Here is a 7,500-nt window from a genome sequence, read left to right on the forward strand (position 1 = left end):
CCTAATTACTGATATGACATAATATATATTTGCAGCCGAGGAGAGGAAGAGAGGAGAGGAGGTGAGGAGGGGAGAGCCAAAAAGAGGAGTGTGTGGGGGGGGGGGGGGGGGCAGGACAGGAGAAGTCTTGTAGTTACATCTCCTCCTGGGACTGTAAATGAGGACAGACATGTTTGGCGTTGACAGTGATTTTGCTGTAATCAGGGTTTTCCTGTCAGTCGTTCGGGGGGGGAGACAAGAGAAGAGTGGAGTAGGAGAGGACGAGGAGGAGGAGAGGAAGGGAGGACAAGCCGAGCAAAGAGAAGAGAAGAGGAGAGGACGTCTGGACTCCAATCAAGCCCTCCACCACAAACAGGAAATGTAGTCTGCGGATGCCGCAGCTGTTGTGTTTGGCCCTCACCGTCGCTCGCTCTCCGGTTAAATCAAAGCAGCATGAAGCGCTCGTACGAGTGTCGGCCCTCCGAAAATAGAGTCCGTTTACATTAGCCGTGTTTTCCCCACTGTTTAAATGGCCTTGTGTTTGGACTGAGAGCATGTTGTTTGCATTCATTGCCCGTGTGTTTCCTTCGGCAGGGAATGGGAGTGGACACTTGAATGTGCGTGAGACGGATTGTGAAGTGTGTGTGTGTGTGTGTGTGTGTGTGTGTGTGTGTGTCTGCTGTGTGTCTGCTGCTGTGTGTTTGTGCTGCGGCTGTGTGTTCTCAGTGGTTAATGGCTGTGTGGTATTGATTGCAGCTGGAACAGTGGAGTCACAAGTCACATGTTGCTTGTGCTCTCCAGATAACGGGGGTTAACCACTCGACCCCGTTGCATGCCGAGAGGATCTACTCATACCTGCGGATCTTTACATGCGGGCCAGAAGAACCCAACGCCTCGCCACAGTTCAGATAACTGTGGGGGGGGGGGGGGGGGGGTTTGTGTTGCTCAACTCTCTCTCTCTCCGGCTTGGCCTGCAAGATCTTAAGAGGCCAATGGCAAAAGCCACACCAGCGGGGGAATCTGCCAGACTTCATTAAGTATAGATTAAAAAACGAGGCGAGGCCGTGAATCCTGATTTATTTTCACTCGTTACTGAGGTTGCTGGAACTCGCCTAGTATAGTGGCTCCGTCACGGCATTATGATGTCATAGTTTCGGTGTTTGTTGAGTGTAAATATGGGAGCGGGGGGGGGGGGGGGGGGGGGGGGGGAGATGGGGGGGGGGCCTCAGTGGCAGCACAGTTCATCGCCAGCGTTGCCATGTCTTGCTTATTATAAGTAACTTTGTGCTTGTTTTTCTGTAAAGTCGCTTGTAAATTATAGGTGTTTTTTTCTTTTTGGCTTGTTTTTAAGTGTAGTTGCTTATTTGGGCTTCATGCTGTTGTTTAAATCAGTGGTTCTCAATCTCAAATATACATTTTCTTTTTGCCAAGATTTCTTTTCGATAATAGCAGATCTTGTTGTGAGCTTGTTGTGTAGCTATTTTCAAATAAACAGCCGTTTATCCATTGCTCAGGTGGCCTAGCTGCTACGTGTCACTTCTTTTTGGGCTTGTATTCATGCTAGTTTCTCTTGCCAAATCTGGCAACAGTGGCGACGAGGGCCTCAGTCGCAGTGCAATTCACCTCTGAGTTTCAGCGTATACAGGAAACTAAATCCTCCATCGCACTGCCACCTCTTTGTTATGACTCTCCCCGTCTGCATCATGAGTGTCTGTATAAGAGAAGAGTTCAGCAAAGAACCCTCATGGGTGTTCATTTAATTCTGATAATTAAATTAAAGCTGCAATCTGTAACTTTTAAGGTCCTGGCTATATAGATTCTGAACCCTGGTCTCCCAACCTGAGAGAGACCGAACGTCTGCCACTCTAACTACGAATTATACGCTCATGAGCCTCAGGCAGCACTACATGTCAACAACAAACTGGTTTGGTACCTATAGCCTATATTCCGTACTTGAACTGAACACCAGGGTCGAAATGTCTCAATTCCAACCACTGCATATAGGCCAGTATGTACCAGTTGTATATGCTCCACATACAAATTGGTTAAAATAAAGTTGTATTTATTAAAAGAAGTTTTTAACACTCGGTGCTGTTATACTGCTGCTGGTGGTAGGTAGGCCTATCTCACTACATTCAGGCTAATTTTAGCAGCTCTAATCAGTAGCACCTACCCTACTGTATGCACTGTATCATCACGATGACCTCATTCCCCCGAATAAGCCACTTGTTTTATGGCTGACTGATGAAAGTGTGATATGAAAGTGTCCTCCAACAAGACGTACGGCTGCAGCCTAGGGCCGGTTCTAGGGGGGGTGAAGAAGTTGACACATTTCATGATTACATAATTGCAAAATTTGTATTTTGATAAATTATGCAGCCCTATCATAAAATAAGCAATATACATTTATTGCGACCGAAGTCGTCGCAGTTAACTATGAAACCGTTTTTTTGTCACGTCACGTCACTCACAATCCCTGTCACTCACAATCGCCACTCAATCTGTCACTCACAATCACTCACGGTCACTACACAATCAATAAAATAAATCAATTCAAAATGTAGGCTACTTTGATCAACACTAATCAGTTATTAGAGTAGGCCTAATATCACTGTCAACAAGGACGCAAGGAACTCCCCCGATGAACAAAATGGTTTCTACCTGGTGGGATTATACCTGACAGTGGGGGGAGAATTGGCTCAGAACATGGAAAGTGTGTTTCTGCCTTCTGTTGGGGGCGCAGCTAGCCTTCCTGTGAACCATTGAAGGTCGACGGATAGCCCATATTGTATGGCTCCTTTTTGCACCCAGATAACGATAAAGTATAGCCTATACAAGGCTATTCATTATGACAAGCTTTAACAAGTTCATTTCACACCACATAGGCTACATTTGTAAATTGTGGTGCGGTCGCTCGTTCAGTCAGCACAATTGGTTTTTATAGCTGAGCTGACCAATAAGTGAGCATCTCACAATACTCCACCTACCAATTATGAAGCATTTTAGAGCAGTGGTGGACCATGTGGCTCTCACATATTTGTGGCTCAGCTCCACAGGGCACCTTTTAATCCACAGCACCCCTGAATTACATTGTTACTTTAGTCAATTTATATGTCATATTACAGTAGGACTACATAAACATTATAATAGTCAGCGGCCAGCTATAGGGCGGCCAGCTACATCTCTCCCCCAAGATGCTGCTTTGTCACGAGCAGGAGAAAATATAGGCCTATCCGTTTCCCATTTTAGGATAGATGAAAAAATACTTGATATTTTAAGCACCCTTTACTAAGTAGGCCTACAGTAGCCTATATAGAGCGTCTAGGCCTATTACAATTAAAGTGACATTGATATTGCCAAAGTATTCTGCAGCACAGTGGACTTGCATCACCGCACCCTAGGGTGCAACTGCATGCAGCCATCTGATGCTCCCACTTTGAGAAACAGCTGAAACGCTGATTTAGAGTCACTTAATTAGCACGTGAGTCGAATCAGCGGAAATGTACAGTATATGTATTGTATATCACCCTCTTCGCCCTTTACGTTTTCCCTGCACCCATGGAAAATAACGGTTGGTTATAATGATAAATATTAAATTAGTGATGATGAACATAAATTCGTAGTAGGCTAATACTGGCTAATGATGACTACGTTACGTCGTGGCAGCGCCTAATAATAAGTGCCCCAAGAGAGTGGTAGAAAGTTCTCTTACCTATAGATTCATAGACAGATTCATAGAGGGAATATATTCCATAATTCCACCGCTGCAAAATGATTATTTTGCTAAATAACCAAACATCTTATTGGCCAGTGGCCACAGCTGTGCCAGTCATCAAGGCTGTAGGTACACAGGAGGGTCTCATTGGCTCACAGCGGATCAGGTATCTCAGTGTGATGCTCTGATAGGCTGTTGGGGTATCAGGTAACCCATACTGGACTCTCTGTGGCAAGAAGTGGTCCATGTTTGTCGTTGCTACGACAACGCTCAGCCGTGGTGTCCAACTTCTGTTATCAGACAGCATTGAAGTGTACAACGTACGTGTACGCGCGCGCACGTGTGTGTACTGTGTATGTGCCATTAGACACATACATGGACTGCATTTAATTAAGGGCGTGAAACGTATGCTGTGCCGTGGGCTTGTTGTGACATGAATCTATGGGCTCGTTGGGCTGTCATCCATGGGATACAGGAACATCATTTACAAACCAGTGGGATGCTACTTTTAATTGTCTGTTGTGTTTTTTCACCCTTTATGCGAGTCCCTCCTGTGTGTGATCTATCAATCGATTCATGCACGGCCATTAGGGGGCGGCATTGATTGAATAAATTAGCAAAAAAAAAAGGGAAAGAAACACATCACAGTCATCATCACACAAGCAGCACACACACACACACACACACACACACACACACACACACACACACACACACACACACCACACACACAATGGGGGCACAGACATGGACATGATCAATTATGTGTCAAGCATTTCGTCCTCGGTGAGTGAAAGGGTTGGTGACTATAGACTACCGACCAGCTATTGTCCACTGACACTGGAGCCGGAGTTCTCATGCAGTTCATTATCCCAGATGGGGTACCTAGCAGAAAGAGATCCAAAGAGACAATTAATCATCATTCCTTTCAGATGAAACACACTAGGCCATACAGAAGCGAGCTGGAGCCATGGCTTGGCTTGGCTCTGCTCGGCTTGGCTTTGGCCGTGGTGGCACCATTACTTCATAAACCGGGTTCAAAGTTTTTGCCTCCTATAAGCACTTTTTACACACGCCCCAGTCTCACTGCCGTTTTTCTGACCAACCCAAGCATGACGCATAAGCCCAAAGTCCATTTGAATTTGGGTCGACGGTGCGGAGGGGAGGTGGTGTGTGTGTGTGTGTGTGTGTGCGCGCGCGCGCGTGTGTGTGTGTGTGTGTGCGAGAGAGAGAGAGAGAGAGAGAGAGAGAGAGAAGGGGGGGGGGGGTCCCCCGGTAAATAGTAAATATTTTTGCGTAGGGTGCATTTTCACCTGAGTAGTGATTGTCAGGCAGCACTGCTTCCTCCCATACATTGAACATTCATCTCAATTTCAGGAACAGTTTAAATTTGATGCATTTTTTTTGTATTTGTGTGCTTTTGTCAACCTGGTTGTTTTTAAACTTGCTCTCTATATAAAAATAATAATAATTTGATTGAGCAGCCATGTTGTATGTGCATATACTAGCCATAGCAGATAGCTAGCTATATGTGAGAAACGTTACTTAATAGGTCACACAGTGAGAAATAAAAATACAATTTAAATACAATAAAGAATGAGATGTGATTGTTACCGGCATTGCATTGCATTGCTTGCCTCTGCCCATGTAAATGTATGGAGCCGAAAGGATCGCAGGGACTTTTTTGTTATTCGGTCAAGTGTTTGACTGTAGGCCCACTCTGTGGCTGTTTGCATTTCTGTCTAATAAAGTATTCATTTGTTTATTTTTACATGTATTTTTACATGTATGTATGTATGTATGTATATATGTATGTGAATGGTGGTCCCTTATTTAATTTAATTGGCCAGTGGACGTAACTAAGGTACGTTTCAAGGTTGGTTTAAGGTCAATAACGGTTCTAAAGGATTTAGAACAGCAGTTGTAATAGACATTGGCTAGTAGCAGTATAGCAGTACTTGCGGTTCTCTGCTTGCGCACAAGTTGTATGGCCTACAGCCTACTTGTGTGCAAGGCACAAGTTGTAGTTCTAGTTGTTATTATTATTATTTCTTTATTTCTTTCCTTTGTTTCTTTACTTAATGTTCTATGTAAAACACATTGAATTGCCTTGTTGTTGAAATAGGCTCCACAAATACTTGCCTTTGCCTTGCCTAAGCACGCAGGCCATGGTGGAAGCTGTGTGGAACAAGTTGTCAGGCACATTTCATCAGGCAACATGCCTGTGCCTAATCAGATGAAATGAGGACAACAATAAATACCCTATGCTAAATGCCCCCGTTCGCTTTTCCAACGTTCGGCCTCTTTGCCCACAGCGAACATTCCGATTGGACAGCGGCCGCTCGGTGGGCGGGTTCCACTGTGCGCCTGCACGGGCATCAGATTACAGTCGAGCAGTTTAGTGCACGAGTCGCTGCTGCACCAACCCGGAGGACGTGTTGAGTTTAGTTTCCAAACGGCAAGAAAACTAACAATAACCGGGACCGAGGGACATGTTAACCGCGGCGCGAGGAGGAGGAGAACCGGGTCCTTTTAGAGTCACACTATAGATAGAGCTTCGGAAGAGCAGAGGCTCCCCCCGAAAAGAAGTCCCGAAGAACCCCCGAGCGACAACAACCGGGGAGAAAAGGGACGCGTTTCGTTAACAGGACGCGCAACAACATGCCCGAGTTGGAATAACCCAGAGCCGGCAAGGGGTCTGCCAGGCTGGAGTGGCGTGGGACCGCACTGGCACAGGACGGACAGCGGCGAGAGAGAGAGAGAGGGGGATAATAGCTGGATATTATTTCTGCAATTCCTCTGCAAAAGAGACAGCCCTGGAATGAAGCGGAGCCCCGGCCGGGATGCCGTGCGTGCTGCCGAGCGCTGACTGACGGATGAGGAGGACCATTGTCATCTGTACATACACATTTACATCTAGGCGACAGGTACACTGGAGGTATCCAGCCCAAGAGGGACATTATATTTTTTGTTGACAAAGTACCTCGTCAAATTCTGCTCGGCTTCTCCTATAGTCGGGTCGGTGTCATCTAATTATATATGAACACCGGACCGGCGTGGTGTCTTTGAAGGAAAGTCAAGGGAAAAAAAGGCGATTTCGTTTTTCCTCGCCAGCCACAGGTCAACCAGGAGGACACCTTGAGGGGGATTCCTCCCATTTTTTTGTGGCCGAGGAGATCGTATCTGAACCACGGGGCTGGTGCTGCTGCGTCGTCGTTCGTCCTCCGATCTGCGGACGGTTCAGTCAAGGACGCAGGGGGTCCAAGAGCAGACATCAAGAACTTAATGGACAGAAGGTCATGTATCTGATATCGACCTCACATGCTCCCGATTGATCCGACCTCACCTCCCATCCAACCGGACAAACCGCAGAGAGTCACAAAGGCTGCCTACCTGACGCACCGTGCTGACCCACTGAGTCTCCCCCCCCGTCTCCGGTCTCTCTTCTCCTCTTTTTTGAGAATGGCGGGGCTCGCGTGTTGGAAGTATTACCTATGGATCTTTATTATAATGTGCAGGTCGGCGTTACCTTCTGCAAAATCACTGGAGACTATTATTTGGAGCTCGCAAAATCTCAAGTAAGTGTCATGTTTCATTTGTACAAGCATGCCGAACTCGCTGTGTGCGTGCGTGCGCTCGCGTGCGCGCAATGGAAGGCTACAGTTTTAAAAAGTTACCATTGTACAGTGAGTGTGCAATGTGTAATCTTTGGTAGATTATCTTTTTATATAAATTGACGGTCTATGAATTGGAACACAGTTATGACTGCGGGTTTAATTTGTGCACAATTTTCTTCACTTTTGTAT

The sequence above is a fragment of the Protomyctophum bolini genome (assembly GCF_963924005.1).
Source record: "Protomyctophum bolini genome assembly, chromosome: 10".
In the NCBI taxonomy this organism is placed as follows: domain Eukaryota; kingdom Metazoa; phylum Chordata; class Actinopteri; order Myctophiformes; family Myctophidae; genus Protomyctophum; species Protomyctophum bolini.